The 12,466-nt window shown below is 39.6% G+C and overlaps 2 non-coding genes across 2 annotated transcripts; one reads left to right on the plus strand and one right to left on the minus strand.

Annotated features, from left to right (window-relative positions):
* Positions 1–1,137: 1,137 nt before the first annotated feature.
* LOC141420129 (small nucleolar RNA SNORA42/SNORA80 family) lies at positions 1,138–1,265 on the plus strand. Its single transcript, XR_012444818.1, has one exon. It is a non-coding gene; the product is annotated as a small nucleolar RNA SNORA42/SNORA80 family (small nucleolar RNA).
* Positions 1,266–12,146: 10,881 nt separating this feature from the next.
* LOC141420051 (U6 spliceosomal RNA) lies at positions 12,147–12,253 on the minus strand. Its single transcript, XR_012444759.1, has one exon. It is a non-coding gene; the product is annotated as a U6 spliceosomal RNA (small nuclear RNA).
* Between the last annotated feature and the right edge of the window lie 213 nt (positions 12,254–12,466).

Raw genomic sequence — 12,466 nt, forward strand, 5'->3', positions numbered from 1 at the left:
TTTTAGATTTCCAGAAAAATTACAGATAGCACAGAGTTCTCACATACCCCATATCTTACATTAGTGTAGAAATTGTGTTACAATTAATGAAGCAATACTGATACATTGTTGTAAAAGTCCACACTTTATTCAGAGTCCCTTAGTTTTTATCTAATATCCTTTATCTGTTCCAAGACATGATCCAGAACACCAAATTACATTTGGTCACTGTGTCTCCGTGGGTTCCTCTGGACTGTGGCAGTTTGTCAGACATTGATTGGTTTTGATGACCTTGATGGTTTTGAGGAACACTCATCAGCTGCTTTGAAAAGGACTGGAATTCATCCCATACATATCTCAAGGTTAAACTGAGCCTATGGATTTGGGGAAGGAAGACAAATTTTCATCACGTCATACTACGAATATCTACAATTAAAATGACCTACCACTGTTGACATTGACCTTTCTCATCAGGCTGAGATAGTGCTGTCAGCCTTCTCTACAGTAGTTACTCTTTTTCTCACTTGTATGCTATACTTTTGGAAGTCATTATGTGCACTCAAACTTAAGGGACAGAGAACAGAGTATCTATAGAAATTATTTAGAATTCTGAATGAAAGACTTATCTCCTTTCCCTCCTGTATATGTGTGTGTGTGTGTGTGTGTATGTATGTATCTGTGTGTCCATGCATCTAACCAACCAATCATCTATTTATGTCAGCATGGACTCATGAAGTATTTTATACTTTGGGTTACAGTGTAGTACTACTTGATTTTATTACTCAAATTTCTCTAGGTTTGAACATTGGGAGCTCTTTTTTTTTTTTTTTTGGTACTGGGGATTGAACACAGGACCTAAGTGTTCTACTACTTGAGCAATGTCCCCCAGTCTTCCTGTGCCCTTTATACCTACCCTTACCATTGTTTTTCTTTGGGAGCATTTCTTTACTTTCTAGCACAACTAGATGTTCCACACGCATTTTGTATACTTCTTTCCACAACCCAACAGTTCATTTTATTTCTACACTTGAAAAACGTTGTGTCACTTTATTCTGGCCTGCATGATTGCGTGTGGAAAACCTTTCCTAATTCAAATTGGTGTTGTCTTATAAGAAATACATCTTTTCTCTTTGGTGAACTTCAAGATTTTTCTTTGATGCATGGGTTTGGATTTATGGCAGGTCCGTCCCCCTAGGCCTCTCATAGTGTCCCATGCCAGAGCAAACTGTGGCTCCAAGCTTGGCCTTTGCTTGTAGGTTGCTGGCACTGATATGGGTTGCACAGTGGAAGAAAAAGAAAAACATTTTTTTTGTACTTTGTTTTCTGAAGATTAATTGTGATGGGTCTTGGCATGAATTTCTTTGTATCTCATTCTTTCTGTATACTCTTACATGTGGAATAGTGGAATTGTGTACCACAATTAAGAATATATGCCATAGAAATGGAACCACCAATATAAATATATGCAGTGAAAGGATATTTATTATAGCAGTATTGTTAGTGTGAAAAAATCGAGACTATAGGGTCAAAGAAGATGTATTATTAATTTTGGGGGTTTTTCAGTGACGCAGGTTGAGATAATCCTGTTTCTCAATTTATAGTATGCTATCATTTTTGATCTGTGCCCATTTCCTCCTTCACATATTCCCTCTATACGCTATATATTTTTATATATTCCCTTTCAGCTCTATTCCCCATTCCCCCGTGCCCTCTCCATCCCATAGACAGCCATTGCTTGATGTATATTATATTGTTTGAATGTATTCTTTAAAGTGCAACTGTTATTTTATGTGTGTGCATTTTGAAATGCATAATACTGCATTAGACTTTTTAGTGTTTCCTTTTTGCTCCGTATCCTGTGGTAAAAGCCATTCCTGTTGCTATGTATACATATAATGCATCCCTTCTCACAGCTGCTTGATACTGCAAGGCATACACCATTTTCCCTATCGTCTTCTCCAATGATGGGCAACCAGATTACCTTCAACTTCTTGTTGCCACCACCAACAATGTGATGAACATTGTTGTACATGCAGCCTAGGGCCTGTGCAGGAGTTTCCTTAGTATATAAGGGACATATACATATTCTATATTGTAATAGATATCGCCACATTACTTTCCCCAAATGTTACATAGTTCTACCCGCAGTGCACAAGGCTGCTGGTTTCTATGAATCTTCACCAACACTGGATATTATCATTTTCACTAATTTTGGCCAGTTTTGTGAGAAACATTGCATTAATTGCTTTAATTTATGTTTCCCTGAATACTAGGTGAAGTTGAGCAGCTTTTCATGTTTTTGGCAAGCTGAATTTCTTCTGTAAATTGCCTTGTTTCAAACCGAGTTCTGAACATATTAAATTTATAGTGAGAGCAGTGAGAAAACAGCAGAACAGCAAGCTTTGAAAAGCTTGCAGTTTGAGCAGAAAAGAAGCACAAGGCAAGTCAGAGCCAAAGAAAGTGTGGCTGCTGAAGAGACTAACGCCATTAAAAAGAAGCCAAGTACTTTGCGTCAGGACAATAGGAAAGATGCCCTGAAAGACTTTTCTTTGAGAAACAGAGCTCTAGACCAATCTAGAAACGTGTATCACTACCCCCATCATCCCTTTCCCCCTCATTCAGCTATTCAGGTAGTCAAAAACCCAGATGTCATCCACATTATGCTGGCTTTGCAGGCATATAGAATGCAAGAATTACTCAAGGTCATGGATGCTTCCACCCAGATTGCAAAGGAAAGCCTGGGAAGCCAGGTAATATGTGGCAGGGTCAGAAACTTTGTAGGCAGCCCCTGAGAGAGTATGTGTGAAGCCATAAAGGTGAAGCCTAAACTGCACTGGAGCTCCCAGGATGTTGGAGATAACAGGAATATCTGCCGAGGAACGCCATAGGCAAGTAACAGAGCCAGCCCAAGAGAGAGGGCAGGTGCGCTGTAATTGCTAGGGCTGTAGGGGCGGGGCTTCCACACCAGATGGAGCTCACAGCACTACATCACTTGATGAACATGGATCTACGGGATTTAATGCTAGTCCTGCTGGATTTTGGTCTTGCTTTGGTCCTATTCCTTCTTTCTATGCCCCCATTCCTCCCATTTGGAATGGAAATGTTTACTCTGTGCTACTGTAATGTGTTTTTGACTTTGCAGTGACTCACAGACTAAAGAGTTTGCCTTTAGTCTCAGAAGAGACTTGGACTTTTGAACAGTGTTGGAACAGTTAAGACTATAGGGTCTTGGGGTGTGGCTCAAGCACAAGGCCCTGAGTTCAAACCCCAGTACCACAAAAAAAAAAAAGAGCATGGGGGAGAGATGACCCAGACATTGTATGCACATAAGAATAAAAGAAATTTTTTAAAAAGAAAACAAATAAGCAAAAAAAAAAAAAGAAGAGTATGGGGACTCTTGGAGATGGACTGAACACATTTTGCATTATGAGATGAACATGAACTTTTTGGGGGCTGGGGTAGAATGCTACGGTTTATGGAGGTGTATTTGGGTGTCAAGTTGATAAGTAATGGGCTCGTGATGGTTAAATTTGATTGTCAACTTGATTGGCTCAAGATGTGCCTAGGAGATTAGAAAAGCACAGCTCTGGGTGTATCTGTGAGGGCTTTCCAGAGGGGAAGACCCTCCCTGAATGTGGGTGGCACCATCCCAAAGGCTGGTGCCCAGATGGAATAAAAGGGGAAAAGGAGGCCTGGTGCCAGTGGCTCATGCTTGTAATGCTAGCTACTTGAGAGGCTGATACTGGGAGGATTTCAGTTTGAGGCCAGCCAAGGTAAATAGTTCACAAGACCTCCATCTCCAAAATAACTAGAACAAAATGGATTGGAGGTATGGCTCAAGCAGTAGAGCACCTGCTTTGCAAGTGTGAAGCCCTGAATTTAAACAGTCCACAGTTGGTGAAATGGCTCAAGTGGTAGAGTGTCTGCCTAGCAAGCATGAGGCTCTCAGTTCAAAGCCCAGTACCACAAAAAAAAAAAAAAAAAGAAAAGAGAGAGAGAGAGAGAGAAATAATCGCCAAACCCCAGCTCATCAAAAAAAAGGGGATTGGGGAAGGAGAATGCCTGTGTATTTTCTCTTTCTGCTTCCTGACTGGCATGATGCTCTGCTCTGCCACACCCTCCCCACCATGTTGGAACTGAAACTCTGAAACTGTGAGCTAAAATAAATCCTTCAAGTTGTTTTGCACAGGCATTTTGTCACAGCAACAAAATACTAACAGATCACCCTAGGCAATTCAACATATGAGCCTATAGCTCCAAAGAGAATTAGAGTTGGAAGATAGAAAATCAGGAGTTGACAGTTTATAGATAACAGCCTAAATAGCCTGTGTGGGATCTAAAAGACAGGATCATCTTTGAAAATAATATAAAATGAGAAAAGAGCTGGATAGACCCCCTGCATATTCAATAATGCTATGGCTTGAATATATATTTCCCAAATTCATGTGTTGGAAACTTAATTCACAAATTCATATGTTAGTGATATTTGGAAGTGAGACATTTAGAAGGTGATTGGATCACAAGGACCTTGCTGTCATGAATGGATTAATCCACTTATGGATTAGTGGAGTGACCTTTTTAAAAAGTTTTTTTTTGTGCTTTATTACTTTTTCTTAAATAAAAGCTACTCTTTCTGGCAAGCTTTCTCTGTCTCACCATGTGATGTCCTCCACCATGTTATAAGGCAGGAAGAAGGCCTTCACTAGATGCCAGCTCTTGAACTTTACAGCTTTCAGAAACATGAGCTAAATAAACCTCTACTCTTTATAAATTACCCAGTCTCACATATTTTGTTATAGCATCATAAAATGGACTAAGACAAATATTAAGCAGCAGATAGAGAAGGAGCCAGGAAGAATGTAAAAAGGAAAAGTCACAGAGGAGGATGTGATCATCGACATAGAAGGCTACATACAGGGCTAGTGAGGCTAAGATTTGGCAATTAGGATATTACTTGTCACTTTAGTGAAGGCATTCCAATAATACAGTCAGGACAGGACGTCCAGAGGAGACTCAAAGGTGAGGAAGTATAGTAGTCCCCACAGTTTTGCTTTGCATCCAGGATTTTTGACTACCTGTGGTCAACCTTGGTCTGAAAATATTAAATGGAAATTTCTAGAAATAAACGATTCATAAATTTTAAATTGAGCACTATTATGAGTATTGTGATGAAAGTATTGAAATACTGTGCTAGCCCACTCCATCCCTCCTGGTGGTCAGATTGACTGTGTGGTATCATGATAATTGTGTTCAAGTAGCCCTTATTTTACTCAATAATGGCCCCAAAGTGCAAGAGTAGTGATGCTGGCAATTCAGATATACTAAAGAGAAGCCGTGAAGTTCTTCTTTTAAGTATCATCACACAGTGTCACAAGAAGGGTGAGTATAGAACAATAAGATCTTTTGAGAGAGAGCGACAGGGAGACAGAGAGCGACAGAGAGACAAAGAGAGAGCAAAAGATGCCACACTCACCTAACATTTATCATAGCATATTGTTGTCATTATTCTATTTGATTCATGTCTTATAGTTCCTAATTTATAAATTAAACTTTGTACAGGAATGTACAGAAAGAAAATACATAGTATATATAGGATTTAGAACCAGTGTCAATTTCAGGCATCCTGAAAGACTAGTGTAGATACGGTGAGAACCAGGTGATCCTTTAAAGAAGTTAGGATGTAAAGGGAAGGAGAGAGGGCAATCATTAGAGAGAGTATGCGGATTGGTACGGGCTTCATTTGTTTTAAGGAAGAGAAGTTTTGACCACTTGTACAGGCTAGGAGGAGATGTGAGAGAGACAAGAGGAAGAGAGGTTATTTTAAAAATGTTGGAAATAGAACTCTGGATTTCCCTTCCAAACTTGCTTCTCCCTGAGACTTTCCAATGTCAGTAAAAGGCACTGCTGCCACTTATTTGCTCCACCCCCAGACCTAGACACCACCCCGAATCCTCCCTTTCTCTTACTCTATCTCATGAGCCAATGTTGGGAGAGCACTTACACACTCTAATGATCTAAGAACTTTACCTTGCTTCCCTCCCAGAGCAGGATTTTTGGCATGATGCAGGTCAGGGTCAGGGAGAGCGCAAGCTTTTTATTTCCTAACTGTGTACCAGGGTAATAGTCAATTTTGTGAGTGTGTGTGTGGCGGGGGGTGCTGGGGATTGAACGCAGTGCCAAGTACTCTACTAGTGAACCACACTCACCAAACTTCTTTTGGTGATTAAGAACAGTATGTTGGCTTTAGTGTGTATTTGGAATGAATGATGAGAAGCACTGGCAAAATAGCACAAGCTGATTATGGGATATACGTAGCTCTTCTTTGCAATAGGTATTGACTCTGATCTTTTTTCCAGTTCTCTGGTAATGAAGAAGGAGGATTATGCTCTAACTAATAAGAAGAGGAAGTGTATGGGTTAGGGAAGAAAATTAGCCTGTGTTTGAAAATCTGCTGGGTGTTTCAAAGCTCACTAGACTTGAATCTTCAATAGCAAGGACTCTGTCCATACCCTGACTATCTGGCACATAGGGTAGGTGCTCAATAATTGTTTGAGCTAAACTGGTAAATGACCTCATTCAATCCCTGGGACAACTCTATGAGGTAAGCATTCTTACCCACATTTTACTGATTAAGTTTTGGAGAGTTTTGTAACTAGTCCAAGTTGACTATCTCCCTCCTCCTGATTTACATACGGGAATGTGTATGCACAGACTATACTCATTCTAGAAGAGTCGGGGGTTTGGGGTGAGGACTGAGTGAGGCTAAAGCAGTTTCTGGGCACTGGAACTCGACATTTGTTGTGGGTGCCTGTCCTGTGCTTTGTCTGATGTTCCACAGTATCTCTGGCCTCTATCCACTGGACGTCAGTGACAAGCCCCACCCTGTGTTTTGACAACCAAAAGTCTCTGCAGACATGGCCAACGGTTAAACTCCCCTGTGGTTGAGAACCCGATAAGACCACGAAGGAGCCTCTTTATACTCTTCCTGTCTCTTCTCCCTCAAGTCAATGGCAGACTACCTGATGTGAGCACAAAGTGACCTTAGTCAGTGCTAAGTCTTAGCCTTTTTTCTGTCCTTTACACTCTTCTTACTATGTTAGAAATTTCTTTTTATTAGTGTATGTTAACTGTACAAAGAGTTTTCATTGTTATATTTTCATACATGTATGTAATGTACTTTGATCACATTCACCTGCTACTCTTTCTCTGTTAGAGATTTCTGTTTTCTAAACTGGGCATAGTGCTGCATGTCTATAATCCCAGGCAGGAGGATTGAGAGTTCAAGGCCAGCCTGGGCTACACAGCAAGACCCTAGCTCAAAAACAATTGTTTTTCTCTCATTTGCATCCTCCATGCCCACTTCCCCCTTTCTCCCCTATTACCCAAGTTTGTGCTTTGTATGAGAACAGCACCCCATGAGCACTGGAAATGAAGTAACTCATAATGTATTATTAGAATTATCAGAATTTTCTGGTAAAATCCAGGTCCCTTCTGCTACTAAACTTTACTCTAGGCCCTGAGGCTGACTGGCTCTCTCCCCACATCTCTGCTTCCCTGTCATGGTCTTCTTTGTCATAAGGAGATGACAGTCATATTTGTGGAATTCCATCCTGGTTTAAAAAAATGTGGCCGAGTCATGTCTGTCTGTATCCAAGCCCTTTGCCTTACCTTCACTCCTGCAGATCTCCAGCTAACATCGGTCAGCATCCTGGGAGGGTTGGGAGGGTGGATTGGCAGATTTAAAAAATTAACCAAGCAAAAACTGAAAAAAAAAAAAAACTCTGGCTATTCAATTAAATTTGAATTTCAATCATGTGTGTCCCAAATACTACAAATATTTAAAAATTCACTCATTGCTTACCTGAATTTCAAACAACTAACTTTCATCTGAGTATCTTGCCTGGAGGGCTTATCAAAACAGATTGCTGGGTCCCACCCCCCACAAATTCCCGCTAGGTAGGTCTGGATGGGGCTGGAGAATTTGTGTCTCCTGATTCAGGGACCACACTTGTGAGAACATCTGTAATACAGGAAAAATAGCAAAGGACAAAGGGGTTGCCCTGTGAAGGCTTCTACTCACAGCATCAACACAGAAGGCAAGAAAATGGCTAAAACTTAGAGTCGGGTTTGCTTTTTTAAGCACTGAATCCCCTGACCAGAAATGCATGTGTGAAGATATTTGAGTTTTTATGACTGTGAAAAACTGGATTTTGAATAGCAGTTCAAAAGTAGTATGATAGTCAGTTTAGAAACTATTCTTAGTGTTTACCTATGCCTAGTGTTAGTCCCTGCTCCTTTTTGGTTAAGTCAAGGAGAATGTTTCAGTATACAAACTGAAGGTTTCTTGAGAAGTGTGGGACTTCCCCCCTCTGTCTTGGTTTTTCTTTCTTTTTTTTTTGCTAATTACAATAATAATATATAGTCATTAAATTTCAAATATAGAAAGCTACAACTTTGAAAGGAAAAATTCTCTGCAATCACAGGCCCAAGAGAGAAACTCTGTTGACTACTCTATATTTATGTGGAGGCCCTTTGCATAGTGCTAATATATAGAGTTTATTTTTTAATGAAAATTGGATCATAGTAAGCATACTTTTCTGAAACATTTTAAAATTTTACTACTGAGTTTGGACATCTGCCCATACTAGTACATATAGATCTAATTTTTAAATTAAGATATTTAAAAAATCAGAGTAATGCATACATCATGAAAAAATCATATAACACAAAAGGATTTTTTTTTGAGACAAGGTCTCACTATGTAGGTCAGGTTGGCCTTACACTCAAGATCTTTCTGCCTCAGCCTCCTAAGTGCTGGGTTTATAGATATGTACCACCATGCCCAGCAAAAGGATTTTTTTACAAAAGGGTTTTAATGATGTCACTTGACCCCTATGCCCCACCCCAGTTCTGCTCTTCAAAGACCATGACTTTTTAAATAATTTCTCGTTTCAATTCTTCTAGTAGTTAGCTCCATAATTTTAAATAACATGCTTATTCTGCTATGTCCTTGACGCATCAACTTCAGATCTACTTTCTCACTCTAACTGCTCCCCTAGCGCCTCTAAGTTTTGGAGTTAAACTAGTTTTAAGGTTTCTATAGACTATTCTTGTCTTTTTGGAGGTGGAGTCTTGCTATGTTGCCAGGCTGACCTGGGTCTCCTGGGCTCAGCTAATCCCCTTGCCTCAATCTTCCATGTACTGGGATTACAGGCACATTCTACCATGCTTGACTAATTGGTTAATGGGTTTTTTTCCCTTTTCCTTTTTTCTGGCAGTGCTAGGAATGGAACCCAGGGTCTCACTAGGCAAGCACTATGCTACTGAGTTACACCCTCAACTTTTCTCCATCTTTTTTTTCTCTTGCCATTTATTTACTAAAGAAACTGGGCCTGTAGTGTCTCCCAGTCTGGATTTTTGCTGATTGCCTCCCCATAGAGTAGTTTACCATGCTCTCTGTGCTGTTTTCTTTATGTTAGTAGTTGGCTCTACAGGCTTGGTCAGGCTCAGGTGTGAGGGTCTTGGCAGGACCACTTCATAGGTAAGATGATGCTATGCTCTCCACTACAAGGCACAGACCATCCAGTTCTCTATTTTGTGTGATGTTATCACCCATTTGATGCTCACCTAGATCCATTTATTCATTAAGCTTTGTAAAAATGGTAATATTTGAATTCTATTCATCTTATATTTGCTGGAATAAAGAGAAACATTGCTTCCTCTATTATTATTATTATTTTTTGCCCAATGGTGTAGTTTGTTAAGAAAAGCAGTATAAATGCTTGGTTTTTCTCTTTAACATTTCTGAAATAATGATTTGGTTCCCTATTCCAAAAATGTCAGCAATAAAACCCCAGAATCATTATGAATACATGTATTTAAGCATAATTGATACTTGAGGCTTAGCCTATATACTTCCTGGCTGAGACTTGGAATCAGTCACTTCTCTAAAAAAACCCTGGTTTCTTTTTAGTGGGAAATAGCCCTGTCTGGATGTGCTCCTAGGTACTGTTCTGATCACTGTTGCCAAACCTTTTAAGGGAAAATGTAACAGGAGTAGATACTGATATGCTGTTTTCCAAGTCAGCTCTGCAGGCTTTCTCTTAACTTTCTCATATCTGAATCTCCTTTCTTTTCATACTTGTGAATCCTTATTTCCAAGAATATCAGAGACAACGATTTGAAATCTCACATAATTACTCACTTGCTTTATCCCCTGTAATATACACAACTGTCTCAGAATATTAATATTAATACTACCACCACTAATATGATTACCAAACAGCAAAACATGTTTTCCATATCCTCTCTGCACTCTTTAAACTATGCTCCTTTACTTACAACCTTCATTGAATCTTAGTTCCATGAGTACCTATGGGTATTTATACTTAGGGTTTTTTTTTTTGAGATCCTGGGGATGGAATCCAGGACTTTACACATGGTAAGTAAGCACCCTACAACTGAGTTTCATCCCCGGCCCTGTTTGGTTAATTTAATGCTCACAAGCAGTCCCTTCGTCAATGTTTTTCTAGTTGTTTTTGTTTTTCTGGAATTTGTTCTGTGCTGGATTCCCTTAGGAAGGGCTCACAAGAGCAGTATTTCCTGAGTGATTGCATGTTGACAATAGTTTGTAGCCTCTATCCTTGAAATATTAGTTTGCTAGGGGTGTCACAGAAAATACCACAGACTGGGTGACTGAACCAACAGAAATGTATTTTCTTAGTCCTGGAAGCTAGAAACCCAAAGTCAAGGTGTTGGCAGGTTTGTTTTCTCTAAATCTATACCTGGCTTGCAGATAGCTGCCTTCTCTTGCTCTGTCCTCACATGGTCTTTTTCTCTGGTGTCTTTTTTAAAATTACATTTTTACTTCTTTTTTTCTCTTTTTTGGCAGTACTGGGGCTTGAACTCAGGACCTTGTGATTGCTAGGCAAGCACTCTGTCATATGAGCCGTGCCCACAGCCCTGCTTTGCTCTAGTTATTTTTCAGATAGGGTCTTTTTTTTTGCCTATAGCCAGCCTTGGACCTCCGTCCTGCGATCTATTCCTCCCGCAGAGCTCTGATTATGGCCTTGAGCCACTATGCTTGGCCTTATTTCTTTTGAGATAGATGGTATTGCTATACAGCCCAGATGGGCCTCAGACTTACTATCCTCCAAGTGTTGGGATTGCAGCTGTGTATCACCATGCCTGGCTTCGGTGTCTTTGTGTGTCCAAATGTCCTCTTTTCCTTTCTTAAACAGTGCTGGGGATGGAACTCAGCAAATGCTAGGCAAGTGCTCTACCACTGAGCTACACTGCCAGATCTTCTCTTCTGATAAACACACAGGACAAATTGAATTAGAGCTGGAGGCAAAGATCAGGAGGATCGTGGTTTGAATCGAGCCAAGGGCAAGTAGTTCTTGAGACCTTATGTTGAAAACAAACCTCATTACAAAAAAGGGGTTGAAGGAGTAGCTCAAGAGGTAGAGCGCCTGTCTAGCAAGTGTTAGGCCCTCAGTCCAAACACCAGTGCCACTAAAAAAAAAAAGGATAAGTTGAATTAGCAGCCTTGTTTTAACTTAATCACTTCTTCAAATAGTCTCATTCCTAGTACTGGGAGTTAGGGCTTTAACATGGAAACTTTTTTTGATGGGAGGGATGCAGTTTGACTCATGACAGTTAGTTTGGCAACAAATGAAAGTCACTGGCTTACATTTTTTTTTTCTGTGTGTCTTGAATACATTACTTAATTTTCTTCTGCCACAAACTATTGCTATCAATATATCTGATGATTGGCTGATTTTCTTTCCCTTGGTCACTTTGCCTGAATGCAAAAGGTTTTCTTTCTCCTTAAAATCTAATAATGTCTGGGGTGGGGGGAAGGGGGAGGTGGCACAAACAATGCATACACATGTAAGTAAATGTAGAAACGGTAAAATAAAAGGAGAGAAAAAAATCTAGTAATGTCTCAATGTTGGTCATTTTGTGTTGATATTCTCAGGGATACAAATTGTCTTTTTAATATGCTGTTTGAAGTCCGTTAAAAGTTATTTCAGGAAAACTTTCTTGTAGTCTTTATTATTATTATTAATATTATTGGTTTTCGTTTTTTCTTTAACTATCTTCTAAATGTATTGCCTTCTCAAATCCTTTTTATCTCTCTTTCCTTTTTCATTGTCTTTTTTTTTTTAAACATGGAACGCTTCACAAATCTGCGTGTCATCCTTGCGCAGGGACCATGCTAATCTTCACCGTATTGCTCCAATTCCAGTATATGCGCTGCCGACGCGAGCACTCCTTTTTCATTTTGGATTTAAAAGTTTTCCTTCTTTTCGTCCTCTATTTCTCTAAAGACATTATATTTTGGGCTTAATTTGCTCTTGCACTCCTGGCTTAGAATTCATTTCTAATTTTTTCTCTTATATCCAATTCTTTCCTTAGTTCTATTACCTAATTTTTGCATTTCTCTAATTCTGGTTTATGTTGTTCTCTCCTATCGTTTACTTGC

This window comes from Castor canadensis, chromosome X, assembly GCF_047511655.1.
Source record: "Castor canadensis chromosome X, mCasCan1.hap1v2, whole genome shotgun sequence".
Classification (NCBI taxonomy): Eukaryota; Metazoa; Chordata; class Mammalia; order Rodentia; family Castoridae; genus Castor; species Castor canadensis.